The sequence below is a fragment of the Chanodichthys erythropterus genome, chromosome 20, assembly GCF_024489055.1.
Source record: "Chanodichthys erythropterus isolate Z2021 chromosome 20, ASM2448905v1, whole genome shotgun sequence".
Lineage (NCBI taxonomy): Eukaryota > Metazoa > Chordata > Actinopteri > Cypriniformes > Xenocyprididae > Chanodichthys > Chanodichthys erythropterus.
The window spans coordinates 17,879,381-17,896,615 of record NC_090240.1 but is presented as its reverse complement, the minus strand read 5'-3'; positions in this window follow the sequence as shown (position 1 = coordinate 17,896,615).

Sequence of the window (17,235 nt, the reverse complement as noted above, 5' to 3'; positions counted from 1 at the left end):
GTGCGCGCCACGAGCGCAGTATAACGCTGATTGGACAGTCATTTCATTTTTCTGAGTTTTACTGACATAGCCTGACAACTTATCTGAACGCAGCTCACTGTTCAACTGAAGCTACCTTTTCCGCTCGATTGACTTGCGCCTGGCGCTGAAGCGAAGTTGGATTGCGCCTCTGAAAAGTGTCCCATTTGTTGTGGTCGTAAAGAGACAGTTCTGTATAAATGCAGCGTTTTAAAAAATATTTTTATTTTTGGTATTTTATATGCTCTGGGCACCCTGGAGAGTCTAGGCGCTCGGGCGGCCATGGCAGTTCTGGAGACCCACCCACAAGTTCCCCACCCACAGGTATATGGCCCTCCCTAGGTGAGGGCTCAGGCTTGGCAGCAGGCTTAATTGGAGGCTCCTGGAGGGGTACATGGAGGAAACTGGTGGTTGGTGAACTGACCAGGCCGCGTGTTTTTCTGAGGGGACTGGATGAGGATGATACGCTTTCTTTTGAACCTCTTCAGTTTTGAAATTGAAACCATTTAAAAAGAGAATCAGATTAATAGACTCAACTAGGGAGAAGAGACAGGCAGGTTCAATATAGCGAATCGTGTCCTTATCCAGACCCTTCAGAAAACAGCTGTTAAGAATGGCATCAGTCCAGCTCACCTTATAAGAAAGCTCAGCAAATTCCTCCACGTATCTCTCCAGCGGGCAACCGTCCTGCCTGAGTGTCCAAAGACGGTCCTCCACTGAGAATTTGCATAGGCGGCGCTTTGGGGGTACAGGGACCAGGAAAATACTCATATTTCACTTGTAGAAGTCCAGTCGGTATGGTCTGTTCTTCTGTTACGGTGAGGTTGTGGCAGAGATGAGGCATTCACAGACTTCCACAATATAGGGTATTTATTAAACGTAGGAGAAAAAAACCACAACCATACACACTTAAACTAACAAGTGTGCAGGGAGTGAGTCCATTATAAAGGGTGTGCAGATGATGAAGTCCAGGTGCAGGTGATCGGTGATGATGGGGAGATGACGAGGAAGTGAGTGCAGCTGTGGAAACAAGGAGGATGATGGGAAATGGAGTCCATGAACAAAGGGAACTGTGACACTATCTTTGTTTTAGTTGTACAGTTAATCAGAATGTCTTTTGTTGTTGTTGTAAAAGGTGAAATATAAAGACAATTAGTCCAATTTCAATTTTCTTGAGCATTTCTTTGGCTTTGGTGTACATTTTCTACTGGATTTGTTGTTTGGTATTGAAGTTGATCAATGAATTATGTCATCTCAAAATGTACAACCACAATTGACCCTTTATTAAGCCCTGCTCTCCTTTATAACTGCTAACTCAGACAAACTTTACAGGACGTTTCAAAGGAATGAACTGAATATTTTTATTAAACATTGTAATTGTCCGTAAAATTATTTTTACTTTTATTTTAATGTTCTCATTTTACCATGTTTTTGGATTCCTACAAAATTAAACTAAACTATTAAACTATTCAAACACACAGATACTCCATAGACTTACATTTGAAAAGAGCAAAAGCAAAGTGAATGTGAAGGTACGATTGCTCAATAATGTTTTATGAATTTATTTTTACAACAATTTAGTCAAAATGGTGATTGCTTCTCAAATGCATTTTAGCACTTGATTCAGTCAAGCACATATACTGTTTGTACTGCAGGAATACACTGACTGTGACCACCAATGTTTTACTTACATCTCGAATTATACATGGAGGGCAGTGTCCCTCGTTTCATCTGTGTATGAATCTGTGACATGCTTGTATTTTAGCTTGTTGCATGTGAATACAAGCTCCAGCTGACACTTGTGTATGATTGCAGGTGTGTATGCATGTCTTTTAAACAGGTGACTGAAGATATGCTAAAAGCTTTATGGCCGCAGTCTCATGGAGCGAGAGAAACAAACTACAGAGACTAAAGCATACACAAAGTATTTTCCAACATGCTCGAGTGTGTGTGTAGTAGGTTTGCGTGTTTCTGCACAGGGTGCAGTTAACTTTCCCAGGGGAATGTCACTTTAGTGACTGTGTGTAATGGTCTAAGAGATGAATGCTCCCTCTGCATTACAGTGCGGATACACACATTCACTCTTTCTCAAACGCACACACACACACACCTCTGGGCTAATCTGAGAGAGAGGGTTTGTGTGTTTCTGCAGCAGAGATTTCATACACAAGTTGTCACTTTCATTACTGGTCGGTGCCAGAAAGATCTGAACTAAACTCTGTGTATCAGTTTTAAATGAGGCCTTAAAATGTACACTATTTTTAGATATATTTATAAGATTTTCTGTTTAGTCTGTATATGTATGGGCTTTTCCAAAATTAATAATTCAAATAAATAAATAAAGTTGAAGAATGACAGCTAGAGTGGACTTGCGTTGTCATTTTCGCAGATGGACAAGCAGTTATTGAAACAGGTCACATATTTATCCAATCAATGTTATTGACCTCATAAATATGCAAATAGGTTCATTAGCCCAGGGTGTACAGTGTGTTCCTCCACTTTCTACATTGATTTTAATGCACCACATGCCGTTTTAAACAGTTGACCATTTAGCGAAATGGGATGTTAACGTTTCACATGCATTTATACTTTTATAAATACACTACTGATCAAAAGTTTGAGGTCAGTAAGTTTTTATTTTTTTAAAGAAGTCTCTTGTACTTACCTTGGCTGCATTTATTTGATTAAATATACAGTAAAAACAGTAATAGTTTGAAATACTAGCATAACCATTTTGAATGTTTGAATAATTTTGGTGCTCGAGAAACATTTCTTATTATCAATGTTGAAAACAGTTTAACTCTCTGCTTAGCTCTTTCCCCGCCATTGACAAGATTTTCCGTCATTTGTGACAATGCTTTACCCCCACTGACACATTTCCCATGTTTTCTCTGTTATATGGTACGCTGTTGCACACCTTCTGAAAGAGTGTAGCATCTCCAGATCCAAAAACAAGCAAAGAAAAAGGATCTGTGTACACCAGAAGGAGCAGACAGAAGATTGCTAATGCACAATTAAATTAACATGATCATCAAACATTCAACGGCATATCAATCAAACTGCTTAACGTTACTGAAGAGGAAACGACTGTGCAAGCTTTAGAGGTTATAGACGCAATGTTTCGATCATCGTTCTGAATCCGATCCAGATGAAGTCTTTGACAAAAACACTGTTTTTTCAGCTTTTTGATCATTTTTTTAATTTATATAAATATATGTAAAATGTACCGACGTTGATAGGTGTTTATAAAATATAATTAAAATTAAAGAAATTAAAAAAAAATAATTAATAAAGCTAGAGTACTTTGTTTTAAGCAGATTCAAGGTTCTTTCTTAAGATATATTAAATAGAAACATTCATACAACAGAATATTTTGGGGGCCATGAAATTATTTGTGGAGATGCTCAAATGCTGGCTCTGACTGGAAACTTATTCAGAAACTGCAATACGTTTTGGATTCTCAGGCTCTTTTGATCAATTTAATGCATCTTTGATGAATAAAAGGATTCATTTTCATAAAAAATAAAAACAAAGTTACTGACCCCAAACATTTGAATGGTAGTGTATTCATTTATCAGATGCTTTGAAGCAGATATTTGGATCACAAGATATTCTGTTCAGTCAGTATGTATTGGCTTTTCCCATTTTTTTCTTTCAAGTGAATTTGTACAAAAAAAGGATTGACGTTTTCACTGATGACTCATCCTGCACTGCACAGATTTTTGTCCAATCAAAGGCTCTATTGAATCAGAATGCTCCTCCCCCCAAAAGCGAGTAGTAAAGCATGACTCATGGCTGTTACTAAAGCCTGTTGTCTTTTAAAAACAAATATATAAAAAAAGCGCAAGTCCCAGCCAAACGTCCCGTTTCATTAAGAAATAAAGGGGGGGAAACAGTGCTTGTCATTTGATTTCAGTGGGGTGTATGATGACTGATTTCACATGACAGAAACCGGTCCAGAGAGAGAATATGCTGTAATTTGTATTGTGCAGCAGGGAAGGCGTGGGTCTTTTTTCCTCTAGTAAAACTTTGATTAAAGAATCCGCCAGACTCCTGTCAGAGCGTGTGATCCTGAGGAAACAGCTGGTGTGTCAAGAAGTAGTGTCTGGGTACAGTAGAGGTTAAATGGCCTGCGGCCGCTCTGTGAGTCTCTGCCCTTTACTGAGGTTTGGGCAGGTGCCTTTCCAAACTGGGCATGATCCAGAACCGGAGGACACGGCCGAGCAAGGAATTACCACTGAGAACACCACACTGCTGGATCAGTGTTTGTGACGCAGACTCATTAAACTCTGGGTTATTCCTAAAGTCGTTTTGCCCTCATGTTGTTGTATTTATTTCTTCTGCCGAACACAAAAGATATTGTCTGTGTTTTTTGTCCGTACAATGAAAGTCATTGGGGGTCAGTGATGTTTTGATTTTTATTGTATGGACCAAAAACACAGACAATACTGTATCTTCTTTTGTGTTCAGTAGAAGGAAGCAGTCATACAGGTTCAGAACAACATGAAAGTGAGGAACATTTGTGAGTGAAATATTGTAATTTTGTTAACCTAATGAAAAAGAGACCATATTTTTTTGTTTTTACATGTTTCATGAGACTCAAAAATCAGTCGTTTTCACATTGGCTGTGCTGCGTTTGACAGCTAGAGAAACTCAGTGAAGATCGCGTGACTGTTGTTTGTTGTTACTGACTCAAACAAGCTTTATTTGTTGCTTTTTAGGAATTAATTAGCCGTGAATGATCTTTGATTCAATATTCAGACATTTTTTACTTAAACTTAACTTTTTACTTTGATCATCTTTGGTTAATTTCCTGGAGTTTGGAGTTGGTAAGACTTTTTGTTTTGTTTTTGAAAGGAGTCTCACCAAATCTGCATTTATTTGATCAAAAATACAGTAAATTAATTATTAATATTGTGAAATATTATTACAAATGGAAATAACATTTTTCAGGTTTAATATATTTTCAAATATAATTTATTCCTGTGATCAAAGCTGAATTTTCAGCATCATTACTCCAGTCTTCAGTGTCACATGATCCTTCAGAAATCATTCTGATATGATGATTTGCTGCTCAAGAAACAGCATAACTGTTTTAAACCCTTTTTTTTTTTTAATCAATGCTAAAAACAGCTGTGCTGCTCAATATTTTTGTGGAAACCGTGATAACTTTTTTTCAGGATTCTTTGATGAATAGAAAGAACAGCATAAGAAATCTTTTTTTCATTATAAATGTCTTTACTGTCACTTCCATGTAATGGATCCTTGCTGAATAAAAGTATTGATTTATTTAAAATAGAACTGTCCCCAAATCTTTGAACAGTAGTGTATGTTACTAAAGAGCAAAACCCTCTGTGAGAAACAGTTACAGTAGGATTGGTTTTCAGATGTCCAGTGTCCCAAGATAAATCACTAACTCAGAATAAAGTATGACCAGTGTGAAACATGAAGCAGCATAACACAGGACCCAAGTGTGAAAGCCCTAATATAGCGTAATATCAGCTGTGCTGAGGACCGCACTGATCGGCTGTAAAAATGTCAGTTTCAAGAACGTACGCTATGCTTGCTCCTGTGATAATATTTACCATTCCCTTGTTGATCAAGCAGTAAATTGCCGCAGTGGGATGCACGGCTCAAACAGCCATAGATTCACAAATTCCCGTCACAAACGGCTTTCTGATCAGCTCCATAAATCTACACTGGCACAGCTCAAAGCATTTCAGTGGACAAAAATGTCACCCTGACACATGGAGGGAGGTGATAACCATATGAAATAGTGAAGGAGAGATGAAATGAAAAAGTACATCTCTGTTAGCGCAATCTCTTTCCGATTGCGAATCGAATCAATAACACTATGCTGTTTTGTAACCATTTTTCATTTCTCTCTCTCTCTTTTTTTGTGAGGAGTGTCTGGACTCTCGCAGTGTATTTGAGATATGGAGAATAGCACAGTGTAATGTGTCAGACCTGAATCAATAAAGACAGCTAAATATAGTCCTGCCTTCTGTAACAGAGCAAAAAAAAAATAGATTTTTCTATGAATGTCCATTCAAAGTACACAACAGGAATTGTGAGGTACTGTAATCTGTCTGTGGCTGAAAGTGTGTGTGTGTGTGTGTCACCTGATATTTTGGCGTGCATGTCTCAGATGTGACAGATGACAGTTTGTGAGTGTATAAATCAAAGTGCAGTAAATGACAGTAACAGCAGTGTGTGTGTGTGTGTGTGTGTGTGTGTGTGTGTGTGTGTGTGTGTGTGTGTGTGTGAGGGAAACAGCTGCTGTAATGCAGTGGACGGCATCTCTCAGGCTCAATCATGGGGCTCTCTGGTTTCTGTGGGGCATGTATATCACCCAAACCCCCTTGTACTGTACGTCCAGTTCACCTCGATTCATCCCAACAAACATAAGCTACCAGGACTCCCTTTAACTCCTCCCTGAGTCCAGATCCACACTAGATCAGTAGTTCTTATTGGATCAAGATATCACATGCAGTACGACATAAAATGGTGTCCTAAACACATCCAGAACTGAACAAAAATATTCTTAAACATGAATTGTGTTAGTATTACTAGGAACTGCATAGGCTCATCAATATGCAAAATTATTAACATGACATATGCTGAATATGAAAAGTGAGTTTTAATGGTTCTGTGCTCTCAGAACACAAAGGTCTGGTTTCACAGACAGGGCTTGGATTAAGCAAGGATTAGGATTTAGTTAAATTAGGACACTTAAAAAATATTGAGACAAAACACTGGCACTGATATATTTTAGGCAGCGGATAGATGCTATTTACACATTTGAAAATAGCAAAATATCCTATTTAAGACTCAGGGCCCTATCTTGCACCCAGCGCAATTGACTCTGTACACCGACGCATGTGTCATTCCTATTTTGCACCCGCGCAAAGCGCGCTTTTCCCTCCACAGAAGCACGTCGCTAAACTAGTGAATGAACTTGCGCTCCCTGGGCGGTTCAGCGCAAAAAAGGAGGCGTGTTCCGGCGCAAACAATCCCTGGTGCTATTTTGCTGTTCCATTAAACAGTTGCGCCACTGACCAGAAAAAACCTAGTCTAAAGTCAGTGGCGCGTTGCGCATTGTTCATTATGCTATTTTAAGGGCGCATGCTTGACCATAATGTATAGCTGCACAACGCGCATACACTTTGCTCATGTAATCTACACAGATGCAACAGTTATTTTTGCAAATCATATGTTACACTAAAAAATATTAACACATGAGATGACGGAAATCATTGTGGTGTGCCACGAAGATGTGAAAAAACCTGTTTAACCGACGCTATTTTGGGTGGGTTTCTCCCATCCCCATACAACACAACTTCTCTGTCTTTCACTGCTCTTACAAGAACATCAGTCTCCTCGGCTGTGAACCGCTCCTGGCGTGCGCCTGGTAAATACGCCATAATAATAGCAATCCATAATGGAACTTGCGCACCTGCTTTTAAAGGGAATGTTGGATGACGCTCTGATTGGTTTATTTCACATTACGCCCAAACCACACCTATGAATAATGAAGCTACTTCAGACCAACCCATTTTAGATTTGCGCCGGGCGCAAGAGCCATTTATCCCGCCGGGAAAATAGCAACAGCGCCGAGACCCGCCCACAAAGTTACTTGCGCTTCGCGCTTTGACACTTGCGTTTCAGATCGTTAAAATAGGGCCCAAAGTGACAATAGCAGCATTTTCTTAGCGATATGGTATTTAGACTAGATGAAAACAGCGATAGATTCTGTTACACAAGTAAAAGTGTCAGTTCTTTGCAGTACGAGTAAATAGTAATTAGATGCTATCTGTACTTTATATTGGCAGATACTATTTGCACCTCAGTATTTTTGTACATTAACAGGATGCAATAATATCATAGTGTAAATGATTATATTTATTAAAATTAATAAACGGATGCTGCATTATTGGGAGAATAAAAACCTTCTCTACACCTTCATATAACCCTACCCAATACTTTATTAAACGCTCGTTCGCAGTTTATTTCCACATTTAGAACATTATTTACATTTTTATTGAAAATAAATGCCTTTCTAATGTGATATGTGACGGGAAAATGGAGAAGCGTGAGCTTAGCAAATAGGTGGATTTGAACCCGCGTCGATAGCGTTAAAAGCCAGATCTGTGAGCCTCACTCGCTACTGCTGCGCCGCTGAACACATTGAACTCTGTGTGTCGTTATTAAAACTTGAGTGGCCCAACCAGACATTGGTGGGCGGAGCTAGTGTGAATAGCGTTTGACAACATGCAACGTTATTTGCACGTAGTGTAAATAGACACGTATATGGCAAGATATGTCAGTGCAAGTTGCTTTCAGTTAAAACAGCCCAAACATGTATTTTAGTCTGGGACTAAGCCTTGTCTGTGAAACTGGGGGAAAAAGTTTTTGTTTTTAGTGTAAACTGTTTGTTTTTGCTGCAAGTGAACCTATACACAACACATTCTCATTCGTAACTGTATTACACTGACAAACTGGTAGTGTATTTGTAGGAATTTGTGCATTCTCATTTGTTTTCATATGAGCTGCTTATGCCACACTGAAAGTTAGTTTTAGGGTTGGGCCTTCATAGTTAGTTTTGTTTTTTTTGGGGGGCGGTTTTCCTGAAAATTGCCAACTTCCAAAAAATACCAAAATCCATGTCCACACTCTAAAAAATGCTGGGTTAAAAACAACCCAAGTTGGGTTGAAAATGGACAAACCCAACAATTGGGTGGTTTTAACCCAGTGGTTGGGTTAAATGTTTGCCCAACGTGCTGGGTAGTTTTATTTAACTCAACTGTTGTATAAAAATTACTGTATTGCTTGCTTAAAATGAACCCAAAATATGCTGGAAATTAACATTTATTAATATGTTTAATAAATGAGCATTTATTAATAAGATAATAAATAATAAACAATAAACATTTATTAAATTGCTTATTAATAAATGTACACCTTTTGATTATTATTGTTGCCTCTAGTAATTATGTGTCTGATTTTTAATTTCTCACCTACTTTGGATTTATTTTAAGCCAGAAATATAGTCATTTTTAATCAGTAGTTGGGTTAAATAAAACTACCCAGCAGGTTGGACAAACATTTAACCCAACCACTGGGTTAAAGCAACCCAATTGCTGGGTTTGTCCATTTTCAACCCAACTTGGGTTGTTTTAACCAAACATGTTTTAGAGTGCATGTTAGCATCTGCCTTACTGCTTTCAGTCTGCTCGATTGATTAGATGCTTGGCCAATGACATCAACAACAGAGATTTGTTGGTATTTTGCACAATTATAAAGTCAGTTGCATTTTATCACTCAAAACATGAACAAAGATGTAACGCAATTTGAATACATATCCTGGCCTCATCATGTTGTTTGCCCAAGAGTTATACAATATTTGGGTGCATATATTAACATCCAAAAGGATTTGTTTCATCATCTTTATGCAATAACATGCTGTTAATGATAAAATGGTCAAACATTAATGAATAATGATTAAATAATGAATAAAACTACAATCAGTTGACATGATGTTTAAAAGTAAAATCTTTTTATTATACACAGACAGGACATAGACTGAGTTGTTATTGTTCTCTCTTTCATTGATGTGGACATTTTTGTGGACGCTCCCTGGCCAATTTTCTGACTTTTCTGTGGTGGAAAAAGGTTCCAGACTGGCCATCGGCTCCAGCACCAGCACTCTTGTACACCGCATTTACTGTGAAAGGAGATATACCAGCCGTTTTTTTTTGTTATTGTTGTTGGTGGTGCACATGCGTCTCTGTGTGTGTGTGTTTGGGGATTTTGGGTCTATTTGTTTTGATCAGACCATAATTCAGTGTGACAGCCAGGGCTTCTCCTTTCCCGAAGGTTTTAGCAGACTTCTGTTCCCTCTGGTGTCTCAACACATGCAGCAATTCTCTCTTACTGCTGTTTTTGACACATTTATTGTCTCCCTTACATTTCTTGTGGACTATTTCTGTCTGAAAGAGTAGATTAGACTAGACCTGAACATTTTATAAAGGAAGCGCCACAGTGCTCGTTTGTGTAAACTCACCGTCTCAGTTTTAGGGTGTTGCTGTGAGGTAGCGACGGGCTTCTCGTGGCTGGGTAGTGATCTGAATGTGATATATGAGGGAGGTGAACATCAGTCTTGCAGTTAATCACCTTTTTAAGATGCTGTTTCTGTCTTATCTGCAAATATAGTGAAGAGGGGTGTCAAAAGAAAGAGGAATGGGATGTACAGAGAGTATTATAGTGAGATATGGTAAATGGAAATCCAGGTGGATAAAAGAAATATGGAAAAGCAGGAAAATTCTGTTAGTGTGTGCGTGCATGTGATGAAACAAATAAAAAGACTGCAGTGTGTTCACACAGAAGCACTTCACTTCTGTCTGGTGTAGTATTCTCAGTCTCTTTCTCACACATACTTTATAAAAAAAGGGCAGTAAACTATTCTGGCCTATATTTGATCAATAAAATGTTTTAATAGCCCAGTGATTATCTGATCACACTGTCAATGTGATAATGCCCGTCTATCATATTTATAACAGGTGCACACATTGGCTTGATTGTGACTCGTCAAATTCTTACAACGTAAAAAACGTGGACATAATCACATAATCACTTTCTGTCAATTAAAATAAACATGGGTAACACTTTATATTACAGTGTGCTTGTTACACGCTACATGTTGTTATACTGTAGTAATACTATAAATTATGCATAATTACATGCAGTGAAACCAAACACTAACCCTATAGTAAGTACATGTTGTTAATTATTATTACACAGTACTTACATGTGTAATTACATTGTAACAGCCTTAAAATAAAGGGTTACACTTTATTTTAAGGTGTCATTGTTACAGTGTAATTTTATATTAAAGTACTGATTAATATTAATTAACAACATGTACTTACTATAGGGTTAGGGTAGAATTAGGGTTTGGTTGACGGTTAGTTACTTATAATTATGCCTAATTTACTGTTATTACTATAGTAAGTACATGTAACACATGTAACAAGGACACTGTAAAATAAAGTGTTACAAAATAAAGTGTAACCTAATCTTGAAATGTAAAATGTATGGCGATCCTAAAGGTACATGAAGTAAAGTATGAGATAGAGGAAAAATTCAACTTTGCGTCCCCGTGCAAAAATGTTCCAGCTAGAAACTTTGCATTCACTTCCAAAGAGCTCAAAAGGTTTTGCGAGCGAATGCAAAGTTTCTCGGGGGAACGCAAAAGATTTGCGAGAGAACACAAAAGCATTTACAATTTTGTATTCTAACCTGACACCTTTAATCGCTTAATAATGATCATCATCAGACATCAACTTTTTGGTTGCTGTCATGTTCCCGTTCCACCGCTGACTTCAGCACGAGCAGCTCCTAAGCCCCCGCCGGCCGCAACGCACTCAAACTCTCTGGGTGCTATGGACAAGATGGCCACTTTGCCAGTGCCCACGGGCAAGATGGCCGCCCCTTCAGTGTCTGTGAACATAGGGTCGTTCCAGCCATCGAGTCTGCTCCAGAGCCCAAGTTCCTTGCCCTGCCATATACCTGTGGGTGGGGAACTGGTGGCTGGGGTACCTGTGGGTGGGTTTACGGGGTCTATGGACCCCGAACTGCCATGGTCACCAATGGCCCCTGAATTGCCGTGGTTGCCCGAGCCACCTGACCCGCCGTGGCCGCCCGAGGCTCCTGATCCGCCGTGATGCCTGGAGTTCCTGGACCTGCCCTGGAGACCTCCATACCAGTCTGCATATCCAGCATCACCTGCCAGTAGGTCTCCAGGGCATCCACCCCCCCTCCCCGATTGTACCATCCACGGCGCGAGAGGGATATTCTGTCACGTTCCCGTTCATTCCGGACTCCATTTCCCATAATCCTCCCTGCCAGTCACATGCACACACTCCACACCCATCAGTAATTTCCACATACAGCTGAAGCACATTATCTGGACTATTTAAGATTCACTCACACACCACCTCATGGCAAGGTCTTGTTTACTCCTGTGAGGATTCTGAGTGTTTGTATCCTGTCTGCCTGTCTGTTATTGATCCTGCCCGTTTCCGCTTTATGATTCTCTGCCTTCTGCCTTTGGACTGTTTATTGTTATCTGGAATATGAACGATATCTGCCTGCCCTGATCTACTGCCTGTATCCTGACCACGATTCTGCCTAGCCCTTGCTGTTCCTGTTTGCCCATGCTTAGACCCTGCCTGTACGACCACGCTTGCAAATGGATCTGTACCTGAGTCCCGCCTCGTTACAGTTGTAAAGATACAAAATATTTTTGTTACTGTCTTATTATCATTTTTATTTACAAAAATGAAAATTCTGTCATTAATTACTCACCCTCATGTCGTTCCACACCCATGAGACGCAAATTAAAATATTTTTGATAAAATCAGATGGCTCAGTGAGGCCTCCATTGACAGCAAGATCATTAACACTTTCAATGCCCAGAAAGCTACTAAAGGCATATTTAAAACAGATCATGTGACTAGAGTGGTTTAACCTTAATGTTATGAAGCGACAAGAATACTTTTTGTGTGCCAAAAAAACAAATAATGACTTTATTCAACAATATCTAGTGATGGTCGATTTCAAAACACTGCTACATGAAGCTTTGAAACTTTACGAATCTTTTGTTTTGAATTAGTGATTCAAAGTGTGTATCAAACTGCCAAAGTCACGTGATTTCAGTAAACCAGGCTTTGTTATGTCATAAGTTTTTTGAAACGTTTCGAAATGGTTCAATAGTTCACGTGACTTTGGCAGTCACGTGAACTATTGGGTGAACCACTTTTGTGTGAACTAACCCTATAAGTACAGTATTATACTAACTACAATGCTATAAACTCACTGTAAAAAATAAATGGAGTGGCTTTGGAGTGGAGTGATTACAGCACTTAGAACATGGAAGGGAAATCTCTGTCGCTCCAATCTGCTCACATCCTCTGCTGGAAACTAATAGTACAGTGACTTTGTGACCTCCAGTGATTTAATCGCTGTCATTGTGAACACACCTTTACAGTTGAATAGCAGACAGGTGAGAGCAGGGCACAGTGTCGGTGTGTGTGTACTGTACGGTGTGTGTGTCTCGATTGTGTGTTTTTAGTATTGTAGGAGCAGAGAGATTGAGAGAGGAGAGAGGGAGGGTGATAAAAGAAAAATGAATAAAAGTGGAGCGCTAATCCTATGATGAATCTGTGTGTGTTTTTGCCGTGGCAGCTTTGATTTATCACCAACATTTTATTCAAGGTCCTGAAATTAGTGAGACGCAGCACAAGATAGAAACTACAGACAAAGTAGAGGAAAAAATAACAGAAAAGAGAGAGAGAAACGGAAAATGGGTCTGCAGGAGTTGCTGATATTGAGCAAATGTAATGTGTATTTCATTATTTTTTTATATATATATTTCCATTTTATTTCTGTTCTTTAATCTCAGGTGTCTTGATATACCAATATGATTAATGATCCAGGGTAGTGGGGAGAGGAGAGGGAACGGCCCGGAAGAGCTCTGCCGGAATGATGCTCTCTATGACACTTCCTGGAGATCAGAGCCCCTGTAGGTCTGAGAAAACAAGCACACGTTGTCTCCGAGATTGGGCCGAAGGTACAGACAGCTAAAGAAAGATGGAAGTATGAGAACAAGCTTTAAAATGTCCAATGATGTTCGAATCAGGAGAGTTTATACTGTAGTCTGTGCATGTCAGGGACCGTGTTCAGTGTTACGTATAGAGGAGTGACTCAAGTGGGACTCGCTGGAGAGAGAGAGAGAGAGTGTGTGTGTGTGTGAGTCCTCATATTTTTTAAATAGCTTTAAAAACATACTAAACGATGTTGTATTAAAAATGTAAAAATGCAGACAGTTTTCTGTGATGGTTAGGTTTAGGAGTAGAGGTAGTGTAGGGGGAGAGAATGCACAGTATGTACAGTATAAAAACCATTACGCCTATGGAGAGTCCTCACTAAGATAGCAGAATAAACCTCTGTGTGTGTGTGTGTGTGTGTGTGTGTGTGTGTGTGTGTGTGTGTGTGTGTGTGTGTGTGTGTGTGTGTGTGTGTGTCGGCCCTTTGGCTCTTTCCTGGAGCTACAGAACAAAGAATGGTTAGATTTCCCCGGTGATGTGTATTTTCGCAGGATCTTACAGAAATTCTCTCTACTTCTTTATGATTTATGTTCTTTAACCAGCTACTTCTTTTCACAGTTCTATACTTCTGATTCAGAGATTTTCTGTTTTGTGTGTTTGTGAGTTCTAATTTGAATATGTCGGGTACTATGTTAAATACAACAAACATCTCAAGGTTATTTTCTCCATTTCATAATCCAAAAGATGCATTGAAACCTCAGAGGCCGGTTGCACCAAACATGCAGAAGGAACATACATTAACATTTAAAGGTATGAAAGAAGTCTCTTATGCTCTACAAGGCTGCATTTATTTGAAGCAGTAATAATGTGAAATATTATTACAATTTAAAAGTACTGTTTTCTATTTTATATATATTTTAAAGCTGAATTTTCAGCATCATTACTCCAGTCTTCAGTGTCACATGATCCTTCAGAAATCATTCTAATATGATGATTTGATGCTCAAGAAACATTTATGATTATTATCAATGTTGAATAAAGTAATTTTATGGAAACCATAATACATTTTTCAGGATTATTTAATGAATAGAAAGTTAATGGCCATGCCCGTGTAATACTGTATATACAAAGGCAGGATCGAGTCCATATTGTGAACATTTAACAAATTAGATGAAATGATTGTGTGCTCAGCTCATTATGTTGTAGCAGATGTAGATTAAACAGTTCATTTACTTTGCTCTAATATGCTTTAATATATGTGTTTCTGATTGGCCAGACTTAGTTAGTGCAGAAATGCTGCTTACACCATTTTCAATAAAAGCAAACAAACCCCATGTTACCTTGTAAATGTGTGGCTGTGCATGGATTCAACAGAAGGCTCCCGTCCTGATCATTCAATTACTGTATGAACTACTAGTTATTGATGTTGGCCTGTACTGTACAAGACAACATGGTGGTATTATGGGTTTGACATGGCTTATCCAATCAGAATGGAGCAACACATCTCTGTTTTATCATTTTGATTTCATTCTGATTGTCAGTTTATAGTGTTGGCTTCTGCACTTTCTGAATCTTAATGATTGAACAAATGTATGCACTTTTTGCAGTCACATACACACACTCACCTCGTAGTCAAATACTGAAACTAACTTTTTTTGTCAGCTGAATCGCTTTGAAGTATTTTCTTGTTGTACCCCCTGAAATGTTAAGTTGATATTTTAATAATATAACAAAACATTAACAGTCAATGGTCACATGATATGCAGGTAAACAAAATATTTCATCTTTTTTAGTTCTACTTGATTTTATTAACTTTCCATCAACCGACGAACAGTTGCCTCGCCAACCCCAGTTTGTAAAACCCTGTTTTAAATTATTAATAGCATATACTCAGATGTAGTTAAACAAATGCACACACACATACACACAAATTCATAACAAACAGAATATGTTATTTGAGAGCTAGAGGAAGAGCATATTTCCCCAGCACTACAGTTATTAACCTAACATGATGTTCAACTAACAACCCACAGCAGAGGAGCACTGGCCAGACTGTAATCTCCATCATGCATTAAACATCAGCCAGTGCGCTGAAACACATTACAGCCTGTGCAGTGTTTAATCACTCTCTCACACAGAATAAGCCCTGACTAAAGGAAATATAAACAAGCCCACTGCACTCAAATCTGGGAAACAGGATGCTAATCACTCTTCTTTATTTCCTTTTCCTTTTTTATTATTATTCTGTAACCGTTCTATATGGAAGCTTGTTTCTGCCACTAAATAAAGAAAATAAAAAAGGTAATTGTGACTTATCTCACAATTCTGACTCTTTTTCTCAGAATTGAGAGATTTAAACTTGCAATTGTGTGTCAGAATTGCGAGTTAAAAAGTCAGAATTGCGAGATATAGAGTCAGAATTCAGACATGTAAAGTCAGAATTGCGAGACGTAAAGTCAGAATTGCGAGTTGTAAAGTTAGAATTGCAAGTTATAAAGTCAGAATTGCGAGTTGTAAAGACAGAATTGCGAGTTATAAAGTCAGAATTGCGAGTTAAAAAGTCAGAATTGTGAGTTATAAAGTCAGAATTGCGAGATATAAAGTCAGAATTGCGAGTTAAAAAGTCAGACTTGTGTGATATAAAGTCAGAATTGCGAGATATAAAGTCAGACTTGTGTGATATAAAGTCAGAATTGCGAGATATAAAGTCAGACTTGTGTGATATAAAGTCAGAATTGAGAGATATAAAATCAGAATTGCGAGATATAAAGTCAGACTTGTGTGATATAAAGTCAGAATTGCGAAATATAAAGTCAGAATTGCGAGTTATAAAGTCAGACTTGTGTGATATAAAGTCAGACTTGTGTGATATAAAGTCAGACTTGTGTGATATAAAGTCAGAATTGCGAGATATAAAGTCAGACTTGTGTGATATAAAGTCAGAATTGCGAGATATAAAGTCAGACTTGTGTGATATAAAGTCAGAATTGCGAGATATAAAATCAGAATTGCGAGTTAAAAAGTCAGAATTGTGAGTTATAAAGTCAGAATTGCGAGATATAAAGTCAGAATTGCGAGTTAAAAAGTCAGACTTATGTGATATAAAGTCAGACTTGTGTGATATAAAGTCAGAATTGCGAGATATAAAGTCAGAATTGCGAGTTATAAAGTCAGACTTGTGTGATATAAAGTCAGACTTGTGTGATATAAAGTCAGACTTGTGAGATATAGTCAGAATTGCGAGTTATAAAGTCAGACTTGCGAGATATAAAGTCAGAATTGCGAGTTATAAAGTCAGACTTATGTGATATAAAGTCAGAATTGCGAGTTATAAAGTCAGACTTGTGTGATATAAAGTCAGAATTGTGAAATATAAAGTCAGACTTGTGTGATATAAAGTCAGAATTGCGAGATATAAAGTCAGACTTGTGTGATATAAAGTCAGAATTGCGAATTATAAAGTCAGACTTGTGTGATATAAAGTCAGAATTGCGAGATGTAAAGTCAGACTTGTGTGATATAAAGTCAGAATTGCGAGATGTAAAGTCAGACTTGTGTGATATAAAGTCAGAATTGCGAGTTATAAAGTCAGGCTTATGTGATATAAAGT